Source organism: Astatotilapia calliptera, chromosome 11 (genome assembly GCF_964374335.1).
Source record: "Astatotilapia calliptera chromosome 11, fAstCal68.1, whole genome shotgun sequence".
NCBI classification, from domain to species: Eukaryota; Metazoa; Chordata; class Actinopteri; order Cichliformes; family Cichlidae; genus Astatotilapia; species Astatotilapia calliptera.
The window spans coordinates 10,352,075-10,366,282 of NC_137432.1; the positions used below are offsets into that span (position 1 = coordinate 10,352,075).

Sequence of the window (14,208 nt, forward strand, 5' to 3'; positions counted from 1 at the left end):
GTAGCCTCCCTACCAAACCAGCATTTCATCGCCCAGGAAGTGATCCCAGAGAGAAGTAAAGCAAGTGTGTAAGTTCATCTCTGAATGTTTGTAAAGCATTCCCACGTTAATCTTAACAACTACTATATGGAGCGACTGCCTCTCTCTCCCTCCCTCTCCTGCTGCTACTTCAATCATGAAACTGATTAATGATCAGCTGATCGGCTTTTCTGTCCCCAGTCCGTCTCTCTTCTTTGTTTTTGGCCCACTTTGCACCAGAAAGAGGAAACCACCGGCTAAACAACAGCAGCAAGTTTAAGCTTGATAAGCTGTTGTTAGAATTTATTTAATATTACTTTCTAGACCAGGATCCTTTTCTACGCAGCTGACGGCTGGTAACTGTGCAGGGGCGGATCTAGCAAAGTTTAGCCAGGGGGGCCGATAGGGCATGAACAGGGAAAAGGGGGCACAAAGACATACTTTTCTTTCTTATTCTCATTTAAAATGTCTAGCTTTTATTAAATAATTATCTGAATCTTACACCCAAAGTTTTAATCTTATGCAAAATATATAGAAGTCCATTACTGTATATAGTAACTGTTAAGTCTAATATACCCTAGTAAGCTAAAGTACTTTTTCCTTTGGGAAGATACCATCTGTGCAGTCTGCAATTCTGTAGAAGAAAGATGTTGAATCTATTTAATTATTCTTGAAAAAGAATTTATTTCTGTGCATTTTTTTTCACGCTGCATCAAATTAAAGTTGATTACGTCAATTAAGCATCATGAGGTGGAGGGTGGTTCCCTATTTTTTTTTTCTTGGAGTTTGCAACCCTATTAGTTAGGTTGCTTACTCTTTAAAATACCAGAATAGGAAGGATGGAGTAGGTTTAAGTTTATTAGATTGATCAGTATTGCTGAACTATGAAATATTTTGGGTGCAGTATATTTTTTACATACAGGTATAACAGAATAGCTTTAGTGTTGTTGTTTATTTAAGCTTGAGTATAAACTTATACAAAATGCAGCAAGATATTTAAAAAACTGTTTTATTGATTAAAAAACACACTATATCGGATTCATATCGGTATCCTCCAATATCCAAATTTATGATATCGGTATCGGACATAAAAAAGTGGTATCGTGCCATCTCTACTATATGCAATAATGAATTTTTATACATTTTACATCAGATAACCACTTTGGATTCGGTTGTATTTATTAAAACCTAGAGATTTTAAATGAGAATAAGAAAGAAAAGTATTTCTTTGTGCCCCCCTTTCCCTGTTAGTGCACTACCTGCCCCCTGGTAAAACTTTCCTATCCGCCCCTGCACAGTTACCAGCTGTCAGCCACGTAGAAAAGGATCCTGGTGTTATTTGTCTCTCAGAAACAGTTCATAACTTCCCTTCAACTCATTCATGTCAACTAAAAGGTAAACCTATTTCTCTATCACCTGTTCAGCTCTGATGATTCAGTAAGGACATCTCCTGGTTTCATCTTCATGTTTCCCTCTCACCAGATATCGGTTTGGATATCTGGTGAGAGGGAAACTGTATGTTGACTGTGTGTTGACCAGCACCTTTACGGCTGTGGCTCCAGCAAACATCAGCTTACTAGAAAGTAATATTAAATAAATTCTAACAACAGCTGATCAAGCTTAAACGTGCTGCTGTTGTTTAGCGTGACATCCGCTGGTTTCGTCTTTCTGGCGCAAAGTGGGCGATAAACAAATGAGACGGGACTTAGGACAGCAAAGCCGATCAGCTGATCATTGATCAGTTTCATGATTGAAGTAGCAACAGGAGAGGGAGGGGGAGAGATTGAGAGAAGAAGAGGAAGCTATGCAGCGCAAAGACACAGAATAACTCCAGCTTTGTGTCTTTTTTTTGCTGAAGTTCGGGACAAATTGCATTCCTTTACACCTAAATACAGAACTTTAAAGTTCGACCTCATCGGCTAATTGGTCCAGCCCAGAGTCGATCATGACCAATTGGCCAATCCACCGCCTTTTATTGTTTATATATGCTAAAAATCACCATCGGCCCACCGGGCAAATGCCCGGTATGCCCGATGGCCAGTCCAACTATGCTGTCTGTATAGTACAAGGCTACTTACACAGCTGCACACCTCTGATTTAACCTCTTGCACTTTGTATTTTCTCATATCTCCTCTGCTATATCTTCAACAAACTTCATTATCTAAAGAAGTCATCTACTTTTACTTTGACTAAAACGAATGAAGGATTTTGTGCCTTTCTGTTTCAGCTGCATTTGAGAATATTAAAAACATATTTGATAGTACCAGTGTTGCTGGGTCAATGTTTTTATAACCTGAGGTGTGACTGGAGGAAACAGGTTCTCTAATTCCACTCTGGGCTGGAAACAAGGAGCCTTGTTGCATTTCAAAACTTTACAGAGTGTCTCTTATCTGTAGAGTCATACTAGGTTTTGGGGTAAAAACTGCAAAATAAATTGGTTTGGTTTTGCCAGAGTTCGTGTTAAAAGGGAGTTTTTCCTTTCCACTGTTGCCAAGTGGTCAGTTGATTGTTGGGGTTGTCTCTCTATTATTGTAGGGTCTTTGGAATGTACAAATAGATGTTTGCAACACAAGCCCTGACTGAACAACAACCAGGTAAAAAAGTATTCTCCAGAACTGCTTGGGACCTTGTAATAAACATGTGGATGTGTTTATGCTATAATCGGGATCAAATCAAAAGTGAGATAACAGCAAACCATATTAAATAACAGATGACTACTTATCACCTTGATGCATGAAAAACAGCTCCAGCTCTGAGAAAACATTCACAACCCAAAAACTCATGCCCACTTTAACCACCAGGAACACTGAGACTTTTAATTTGACGAACTGGAAACAGTGTAAGGTGTGCTTTGGCTAATTTTAGCAAATAAATGGTGTTTTTTTTAAGCTTTCTGTGTGGGTGAACAGTCATGTTAACCACCACTCAATATGATTGATAGTAAGGTGAGGCCCTGGCTTGTACTACAGGGTGGGCCATTTATATGGATACACTGTAATAACATGGGAATGGTTGGTGATATTAAAGTCCTGTTTGTGGCACATTAGTATATATGAGGGGGCAAACTCCTCAAGATGGGTGGTGACCAAGTTGGCCATCTTGGATACAACTTTTGTTTTTTCAATAGGAAGAGCGCCATGTGACACATCAAACTTATTGGTAATGTCACAAGAAAAACAATGGTGTGCTTGGTTTCAACCTAACTTTATTCTTTCATGAGTTATTTACAAGTTTCTGACCACTTATAAAATGTGTTCAATGTGCTGCCCATTGTGTTGGATTGTCAATGCAACCCTCTTCTCCCAAAAAAGTCTAAGGGGGTCAGATCGGGAGACCTTGGGGGCCATTCAACTGGCCCACGACGACCAATCCACTTTCCAGGAAACTGTTCATCTAGGAATGCTCGGACCTGGCACCCATAATGTGGTGGTGCACCATCTTGCTGGAAAAACTCAGGGAACGTGCCAGCTTCAGTGCATAAAGAGGGAAACACATCATCATGTAGCAATTTCAAATAACCAGTGGCCTTGAGCTTTCCATTGATGAAGAATGGACCCACTATCGTTGTACCCCATATACCACACCAAACCATCTCTTTTGTTGTTCCAACAGTCTTGGAGGGATCCATCCAATGTGGGTTAGTGTCAGACCAATAGCGGTGGTTTTGTTTGTTAACTTCACCATTCACATAAAAGTTTGCCTCATCACTGAACAAAATCTTCTGCGTGACCTGAGGGTCCTGTTCCAATTTTTGTTTTGCCCATTCTGCAAATTCTGTGCGCCGATCTGGGTCATCCTCGTTGAGATGCTGCAGTAGCTGGAGTTTGTAAGGGTGCCATTTGTGAGTAGCTAATATCCACTGAAGGGATGTTCGACTAATGCCACTCTCCAGTAGAGATGGCACGATACCACATTTTTATGTCCGATACCGATACCATAAATTTGGATATCGGCCAATACCGATATGAATCCGATAGTGTGTTTTTTAATCAATAAAACTGTTTTTTAAATATCTTGCTGCTTTTTCATACTCAAGTTTAAAAAAACCCCAAAAACCCACTAAAGCTATTCTGTTATACCTGTATGCAAAAAATACACTGCACCCAAAATATTAAATAGTTCAGCAATACTGATCAATCTAATACACTTAAACCTACTCCATCATCCCTATTCTGGTATTTTAACCCTTTACAGCCGATCGGAGCGGGCACGCTCTGTTTTGCGTAACTATTTTTAAATCCCGGTAGCTCTGCAACCAAGTAAGCTAGCGCAATAATTTTTTTTGCATATGAAACTGGAGGAGTTGTACTTACATCTTATGCCATCAGCTTGTCCTAGGTCACAGTTTCTGTTATGATATTTTGATACCACGGTAAGCATTTACAGGATATTGTTTTATACAGGAAAACTGTTACTCAATAAGGCCGATCTACTAGTTGTTTTTCTCTTTCTCTGTGACCCAAGAATTAATGTGAGACTCACAAGCTGGTACCTCAAGGTCGAAAACACCACAGAGATGAGACCACTTCTTTACTCCCATCCTCCCTTTTCTTTATCTCCTGGAAAAGGCTCGTTAAAGGCTAGGTGGTTCGTTTCAGAATTCACTAATGAAAGAACTCTGTATTTTATGTCTAGGAGTGTATTTTGCTGGGATGATCATAAATTATAGCTGAACTGATAAACTACACACAGGATACTTCTTGGCTCACAAGGCAGGAAGACGTTTCCTTATTTGGTCTGTACCGGTTTGAACTGGGAAAGCTGACACACGAACCTTTTTTTCATCTATATAAACTGCTGTGTATCAAATAAACCTTTGAGTCGATTGGGAAGGCAACCTAAAGCAGTCTCTGTTTTCTTGTTCTCCCAAGCTGCTCCCGAGCTCGTACTAACACGCTGAATGGCATACCTGAGTGTTACTTTGAATAATTAGGAGTCTTATAAGGAAAGGACAAACTCTGCTTATCGCTCACGCCACGGAGGAAACCCGGGAAGGCAATTTCCTTCAATTTTGGTGTCAGAAGTGGGATCCTGACAGAAGGTAAATATGTGTCTTTCATATTTATATAGAGACCATATTATACCTCTCTCAGTGATCGATCCATAAAAAAACGGGATATGCTGACGAAGTTTCACTTAGTGATCCAGAGAGATACACTGACTGACTTCCTCAGTCCCCGAATCCATAAAAAAACGGGATATGCTGACGAAGTTTCACTTAGTGATCCAGAGAGATACACTGACTGACTTCCTCAGTCCCCGAATAAAGTAAATTAACCCTTGTGTGGTGTTGGTGGACACAGGAAGTTGCCTGTTGTCTTGAATATTTTAATTTTGTTTAAAAAATAATAATAATAATAATAATTAATTGTTTAATTAAACGTACGTTAAAAAGTGAGAAGTTGCTCACTCAGAAAAAGTGACACAGAAAGTTGCCTGTTGTCTTAAATACTTCTCGTTAAGTGAGAAGTTGCTCATCAAAGAGTGACACAGGGAGTTGCCTGTTATCTTGAAACGTACGTTAAAAAGTGAGAAGTTGCTCACTCACAGAAAGCTAGTAAATAATTAAATTTAATTTTGTTAAAAAAAAAAAAAACGAAAGAAAACTGAAAACGGGTCTCACAGACCCGATTACCATACAAGGGTTAAAAGCAGTAAATTAAAAGCAGAAAGAACACAGGAAGTTGCCTGTTGTTTTACGAGAAGTTGCTCGTTAAGCGAGAAGTTGCTCGCTAAGTGAGAGTTGCTCACACAAACAAAAAATTGCTAGCAATAAATTTAAAGTAACCTCAGCTGTGCCGCAGCGAAAATACTAACCTAAATCCTCCTAGCGTGTAAACCCCTCTGGAAATCACTGAACATGGGTCAGAATAATTCAAAGACCACAGACAGGTCCGATAAAAAATCTAAAGTACCTGTAAAACCAAAAATTAATAAAATACAAAATAAAGTCTCAAATAACGGCTCAGTACAACTCCCATTTCCGGTTACGTGTAACCTACGTCCACGAATCGGTGAAGACGTCCATGATCACGTATCCAGAACATGCGGGAGTGCTTATGTGATTGACTTTGTTTACAACTTAAGAAGTTCAATGCATTCTAATTTCTTTTCGGAGCCTTATCCCGAACGATTATCGCCAGAAAACAGGTCAGTAGAAATGTTGAATATCATTTGTGATAAGAAAAGTAGTCTGCTTAAAAAGTCCTGTAGAAAATATATGATAGAATGCCGCGACGTGATGCATCAAATGTTACCGCTATGGACAAAAGGAGGGTAAATAATGACAAAGTCGCCGATTTCTTTAAGAATCTAAAGAAATTCCTGCTAACAATGTCCAGAGACAAAAGTGACTTAAATGCAGTAACTATGTGTAAACAGAAGCCTGATGAATCTATCCTAGTATTCATAAAACGCTTTATGCACTGTTGGACAAGCTAGAGGTGCAAATTTAGCTCAGTTTTCCAGCAGCCGCAGACACCCAAAGCAAAAATGAATTTGTGTATTTCATTTAACATAAAGGGTGAAATGTTTGCTGACACTGATAACAGCTTATGTTTTCTCTGCCCTATGTACCGACATGATGGAGAAGGAACATCCTCTGTGTCAGCTGGACCCTCAGCAGAGAATGAACTCAACATCCTTTTTGTCCGGTACTCTATGTCACACACTGTGCCAAAAAAAAACGTGTACAGACGCCACTAACAGGTAATCCCATGACTGGGAGCCACACTTTTGTTTCTCTCACACTGTTCAACAACATGATAACTGCTCACACAAGTGAAGGTCAAACAGTGATTTTGTCACATAACTCAGACATAGTTTATGACATAACTACACCATGTCGACACATAGATCTAACCTATCCTATCCACTGTACTATTTCTGCAGTTACATTGCCAGCTGAATACCAGAATATGACATTGTGGTCTAAAAGTGAGAATGATATAGGATTTATTGACTGTACACTTTATCACGTACACCTATTAAAACATAAAAAAGCAGTATATGTCAGGCAATGTCCCCTTTCCACGGAAAAAGCCGCAGCTCTAGATGTCATGATAGGAGATTTATTGACTACAGGAGCAATAAAGCCCACACTCCTGTCAATCCTGTGCCAAAGCCTAACAAACCTGGCGTATGGCGTTTCATACAAGACTTGAGGCAAATTAATGCAGTCAACATTCCTCTGCCACCTCTCGTTTCAGATGTTCACAGCATATTGACGTGCATTGCATACACATTTTACCGTGGTGGATTTATGCTCCGCTCCTTTTTCTCATGAAGACACACAGCCGTTATTTGCATTCACACATAGAAATAAGCGGTACACTTGAACTCGTTTGCCCCAAGGCATGATAGACAGCTCTGCTGCTTTCTCTATGGTGCTTCACTCCTCCTGAGGGCTGTACTCTGATGCACATGTGGATGACCTCCTCCTCTGTGCTGAAAGTGAAAAAATTGTGTCAAACTGCTACACACATGCTTCTCCAGCACCTCCAAAAGACTGGCCACAAAGCATCTGCAAAGAAAATGCAGTACTGTCAGACTTCTGTTCAATATTTGGGATTCACACTGTCTCACGGAAAACGTTCCATGACTGCAGACAGGGTCAAAGCTGTGACCTCTGTCCCTCGTCCCACTACACAGGAGGAAATGTCGTCCTTCTTAGGCATGGTGAACTATTGCAGACAGTGGATACCAGACTGTTCTTTTCATGACCACATTCTGCGTGACTGTTGTAAAAAAAAGACAAGCCTCCTCGAATACTGTGATCCACAGAAATGACTGCCTCTTTCAATGCATTACAGGGAGTGCTGACCTCCGCCACTCAAAGGTGCTGCCTGAATTGTTCAGGAATGCCGGCCTGCCTGAGGGCAGTAGCAGCTTGCTCTATCATGATAAGGGACTGCGAGAAGCTCACACTCTCACATGACACTATTCTACACACCAATCACCAGGTCATGACCATTCTAGCAAACATAACTACACAACATATGTAAATCTCACTATAAAAGCGAGCAGCACACCTGATTCGCCATGACATTTATTGATACTATTCTGTGTTCTTCTGACCGACAGGATGGCTCAGACAGGCTTGACGTTCATGACTGCATGACACGTATACAGGAATCCACAGCACCACGTCCAGATTTAGAGCAAACACCTATCCCAGACTCAGCTACGGTTTATGTGGACGGGTCCTGTTCAAGGCCGAATGACAACTCATTTCTTTGTGGCTATTCAGTGGTAACATTGCCTGACATCATACTAGAGGCTCACTCATTACCATTTCACTCAGCACAAAAAGCAGAGCTCATGGCTTTAATACGCGCCTGTGAGCTACATTTGGATAAGCATGTGACAATTTACGCACACAGCCGCTATGCATTTGGCGTTGTGCATGACTTTGGCACATTGTGGAGACAGAGATGATTTAGATCTGCTGATGGAAAATAAATTGCTAAATTCTGATTTTGTTCAAAGACTTTTTCAGGCTATACAGCTGCCATCGGCCATTGCAGTTGTAAAAACGAAAGGACACAGTACAGCTGACACAGACGAAGCAACAGGTAATGCTCTAGCAGACGTGACAGCCAAGGCTGCAGCTGCATCCCAGCTCCCACCTCCGCAGGAAGTATTATCTGTGCCCCTACAGCTGCCACTTGTTACACTCCCAGACTATTTAGACAGAAATGTTGATTTAAAATTGATACAAAAGCAAGCCTCTGCATAGAATAATGACTGTACCTTAGATGACGGAGATGGCTTATACAAAATCTTAAGGGTTTGATTGCCCTCCCATATTCCCTGATGCCAGTCCTTGCCCGACATTTTCACTGTGTGAGTCATGTCGGACAAAGAGGGGTAATAGGGGCAATAAAATCAAGATTTGTAATTGAGAAAACATCACATGCAGTAAAAAGCATATTAGCAACCTGTCTAACATGTGCGCGAACTAATGTAGGTAGCTCAAAAGCGAAACATCAGCATTTACCACAACCAGATTTTCCATTTCATACATTACAAATTGATTTTACACATATGCCAGCACAAGGAAGTATCAAGTACTTACTGGCAATAGTGGATCAATTTAGTAAATGAGTAGAAGCTTATCCAACCTCAAAAGAAACTGTAGAAGTAGTCTGTCAAAAGTTGAGCAATGAAATAATACCCAGATTCGGAATACCTCACCAAATTAACAGTGATAGAGGATCTTCATTCACATGAGAAGTAATTAAAAAATGTGCTAAAACTTTAATGACCTGGGTCAAATTACTTACTCAAGTCCTGTGTGAGATTAGAATGACTCAATCTGAAGTAACCAAATTATTTCCATTTGAAATAAGACTATTTCCAAGACCATGGTCAGCTTCCAGAGGGGCACCGCTAGTAGAAGGTGATCTATATTGCATTGTCCACTGATGTTCACAACCTGGTAGAAAAACTGAATAATAACTATCAGAAAGTTTGTCTCTCTCAGCTTTTCCCCTCCACAGTTCCACCAGTGGAGACAAGGAGACGCATGTTGGAGAAGCCACTAAAACCAAGGACACTCTGGGAGGCCGCGTTTTCCAGCCCCCAGGCTTTACTGGCAGTGACGAAGAACCAGCATCCTCACAGACGGACAACCTCAGTGGATTCATGCCAGCAGGGTTAAGACCAGCCCAATCGGACCATCTCAGGCGTCGGATCAAGCAGACGACATCTCCGGCGAGCCAGCGCCCGGAACTAGAGCAAATAAACACACGGGTAGACGACATCTCAGGCGAGCCAGCGCCCGGATCCAGTGCACACACGCAATCACTGATTAACACACAACGTCTGAAAGAACAACAACAAGGTACTCAAACATTCAGCAGGAACAGAAAGCCAAAAGTACCACATGATGTCTAACCTGATAAAGCCAGACTCATTTCATCTTGATAATGGAGAAAATGAAATGCCCATTGTCATCATACGACGCTTATTCTGTGTCTCTCGAACCTGGGACCAGGCCAGAAGACGACTGAAGAACTGTTTTTCTTATATATTTAGGTTATTTATCACATCTATCGCATTAACCTTAGGATTTCTCTTTGCTATTTTGTATTGTAAACTGCAACCATGTTCACATTTCTGCAGGTCATATTTTGCTGACTATACCTCATGCTCCATTTTGCAAGACACCTACTTAATGCACTCCTCACGTTCCCTAAAATCAGTAAATAGCAACATAGACGCCACTAATAAACCATCTTATGCGCCCTCTAGAACAGGAGCTAACGCCTGGTATGAAAATGCCAGAACAGCCGCTCGTGATTTAGGAAACAGTAACTGTTATGTCTGTTCAAAGGCTAATCCAGAACAGGTAATAGTAGGATACCCCATATCCGGTTTCCCCCTCACTGAGGGACTAGAGAAAATCAGCGGAAATAATGCTCTCTTTAAAGACACTTTACAGTTGACTCTGAGCCCTCTCGACTGCCTACTTAGACACACACACACACCAACTAACCCTGAGACTCCATTAGGCGAATTATTGAAGTTATCTAATGACACCGCAGGGACCTGCGCCCCAATGAAACGCCCTAAGAATAGGTTAAAGCCCTCACTACCCCTAGGACAGATCCCTCTCCATTTTAATACTAGTATGATATGTCTGCGCAGATTAAAGTTAACTGGCCCAGACACACACATAGATTATACAAAGGATAACTACACATTTTTCTCTGACTCCCCAGGTGCACGCTGTAATGAGACATGGCTAGCTGTCTCTGTGGCTGAAGTTGTATCATATCTGGAGGAACACACACACAGTTCAAGTTCGAGCAGAGAATCGATCATTGTTCCCCCAGACGGTGTATTAAATGATACTGACTGGGGGGAGTTAGTTAAATCACACATGGTCACGCGCCTAACTAGACCAATCCCACATGCTTATTGGTTGTGCAATAATACCCTTAGATTAGCTTTACCTGTTAATTGGACCGGTACCTGTGGTTTAGTAACCGTTGATGTATGCTGTACTTTCATTCCCAATAACACCGCTCCTAACGGTTCATTCACACAAGCTATGAATAAACTTGAAGCATTGCAGATAGAACTAATTGCCAATACAGGTCACGGTCAGTGGCTACATAAGTGGCTACAGGACACGTTTGGGAGATGGAAGGAACTAATTGTAGCCTTTGTAACCGTTGCAGCATGTTTTTGATGATTATTGTCTGTTGTGTAGTACCCTGTGTACGTTCAATGATAACCCGTATAGCTACTAGTACAGCTACTTCAATGTATTTGCAATTGGCACAAATTGACCCAGATTATGTGTCAGATGTCATCAATGATGTTCCTGATGTGTATATTGAACATTAGGTTGTGAACTATTACATTTTATGATTTGCTTTTTATATTATGTTATTACATTTGTGATTTTTCCTTTCTATTTGAGTTATTATTTTTAAAAAATAATAAAAGAGGGGAACTGTTATGATATTTTGATACCACGGTAAGCATTTACAGGATATTGTTTTATACAGGAAAACTGTTACTCAATAAGGCCGATCTACTAGTTGTTTTTCTCTTTCTCTGTGACCCAAGAATTAATGTGAGACTCACAAGCTGGTACCTCAAGGTCGAAAACACCACAGAGATGAGACCACTTCTTTACTCCCATCCTCCCTTTTCTTTATCTCCTGGAAAAGGCTCGTTAAAGGCTAGGTGGTTCGTTTCAGAATTCACTAATGAAAGAACTCTGTATTTTATGTCTAGGAGTGTATTTTGCTGGGATGATCATAAATTATAGCTGAACTGATAAACTACACACAGGATACTTCTTGGCTCACAAGGCAGGAAGACGTTTCCTTATTTGGTCTGTACCGGTTTGAACTGGGAAAGCTGACACACGAACCTTTTTTTCATCTATATAAACTGCTGTGTATCAAATAAACCTTTGAGTCGATTGGGAAGGCAACCTAAAGCAGTCTCTGTTTTCTTGTTCTCCCAAGCTGCTCCCGAGCTCGTACTAACACGCTGAATGGCATACCTGAGTGTTACTTTGAATAATTAGGAGTCTTATAAGGAAAGGACAAACTCTGCTTATCGCTCACGCCACGGAGGAAACCCGGGAAGGCAATTTCCTTCAGTTTCCTTCCACATATAGCTTTGCAAAAACTGCATAAAAATCACTTGCAGCAACAAAAACATGATATTCCAGAAACACGCTTCGCCGATCCATCAGCTGTTTGTAATACTTCCTATGTCCATCAGCGCGAACTATCACATGACCGCATGACCTGCCCGAAACCGGAAGTGACGTCATTTTGCGGAAATGTAGTTTTTTTACGATCGGGGCCTTATGAGCTTGTGTTTTACTTGTTATGTGTTTTAAAAAGTTATGTTTGACTTTATGACTTTCTGTGTCATTTCTGGGATGCTTAAGACTCATATTGCACTGCTGGAAATAGTTTATTTTGATGCATATGCTGTTATTTTGCAAATTTGCACTATAATATTTATTTTCGTTTTTCCTGCAGTATATAAAAATTGGTGTATTTCAAAAATAAAACTATGAAGACACTCAAAATAAATTTCCTGTGGTGGGAAACTAGTTTGTGTAACTTTTTTGTATTTACAGTTTTGAGGGATAAGCCTCTTAAATTTCTCTAACTAGAAATATATGTTAAAAAAACAAAAACGATTTTCAATTTTTTTGTAGTTTATTGCACTTTTTTGCAATTTATGTAATTACTATGCACCTAATGCAGACATATTATTAAAGTTTGGGCTATAATGGTTGTATTGATGTATAGCAACTTGAAATGCTCCCAAAAATGGCTCCACAGCATGTAAAAATATAATATAAGCTCTGGCGAACTTGGTTCTATGGTAGGTCTTAAAGGGTTAAAGAGTAAGAAACCTAACTAATAGGGTTCTAAAAAAATAAGGAACCACCCCCCCACCCTCCACCTCATGATGCTTAATTGACGTAATCAACTTTAATTTGATGCAGTGTTAAATAAAATGCCACTTTGGTTGTAAGATTCGGTTGTATTTATTAAAAGCGAGACATTTTAAATGAGAATAAGAAAGAAAAGTATGTCTTTGTGCCCCCTTTTCCCTATTCATGCCCTATCGGCCCCCCTGGCTAAACTTTGCTAGATCCGCCCCTGCACAGTTACCAGCCGTCAGCTGCATAGAAAAGGATCCTGGTCTAGAAAGTAATATTAAATAAATTCTAACAACAGCTTATCAAGCTTAAACTTGCTGCTGTTGTTCAGCCGCTGGTTTCCTCTTTCTGGTGCAAAGTGGACCAAAAACAAAGAAGAGAGACGGACTGGGGACAGAAAAGCCGATCAGCTGATCGTTAATCAGTTTCACAATTGAAGTAGCAGCAGGAGAGGGAGGGGGAGAGAAGAGGCAGTCGCTTCATATGTCGGTTATTAAGCTTAAGGTGGAAATGCTTTACAAACATTCAGAGATAAACTTACACACTTGCTTTACTTCTCTCTGGGATCACTTCCTGGGAGATGAAATGGTAGCGAGGCTACAAATACACACAGCCGCTCTATCACCTGAGGCATACTGCTGCAACGTGCTACGGTTATGAGCCGAGTTATGCCATGTCGCAAGTTTTGTGAGGTGCTTTTTTTGATATTTAATGGATCAGATTACATTTTTTATTTCTCTCCGATATCCGATCCAGTAATTTACGTCAGTATTGGACCGATACCGATACGTAATATCGGATCAGTCCATCGCTACTCTCCAGTGACATGCGGTGAGGCTGTGGGCTCTTGCTGAATGAAGCTAGGACAGCCACTGATGTTTCTTCATTAGTGACAGTTTTCTTGCGTCCACATTTTAGCAAATCCAACTCTGAACCAGTTTCACGAAACTTAGCAAGCAGTTTGCTAACTGTAGCATGGGAGGTGGGTGGTCTCATAGGGTGTCTTGCATTGAAATCTGCTGCAATGACCCGGCTACTGCGTTCACCAGATATCAACACAATTTCGATCCGCTCGTCACGTGTTAACCTCTTCGACATGTCAATGGCTGTGAACAAAGAGAAACCTGTAAATAACTCATGAAAGAATAAAGTTACGTTGAAACCAAGCACACCACTGTTTTTCTTGTGACATTACCAATAAGTTTGATGTGTCACATGGCCCTCTTCCTATTGAAAAAACAAAAGTTGTATCCAAGATGGCC

At 40.6% G+C, this 14,208-nt stretch overlaps 2 long non-coding RNA genes across 2 annotated transcripts; one reads left to right on the top strand and one right to left on the bottom strand.

Annotated features, from left to right (window-relative positions):
- Positions 1 to 4,454: 4,454 nt before the first annotated feature.
- Positions 4,455 to 6,021, bottom strand: LOC145431750 (uncharacterized). Its single transcript, XR_013912034.1, has 2 exons — positions 5,520 to 6,021; positions 4,455 to 5,329 (listed from the first exon to the last, which is right to left on the bottom strand). It is a non-coding gene; the product is annotated as an uncharacterized LOC145431750 (long non-coding RNA).
- Positions 6,022 to 6,174: 153 nt separating this feature from the next.
- LOC145431748 (uncharacterized) lies at positions 6,175 to 11,971 on the top strand. Its single transcript, XR_013912033.1, has 2 exons — positions 6,175 to 9,418; positions 9,503 to 11,971. It is a non-coding gene; the product is annotated as an uncharacterized LOC145431748 (long non-coding RNA).
- Positions 11,972 to 14,208: the final 2,237 nt, after the last annotated feature.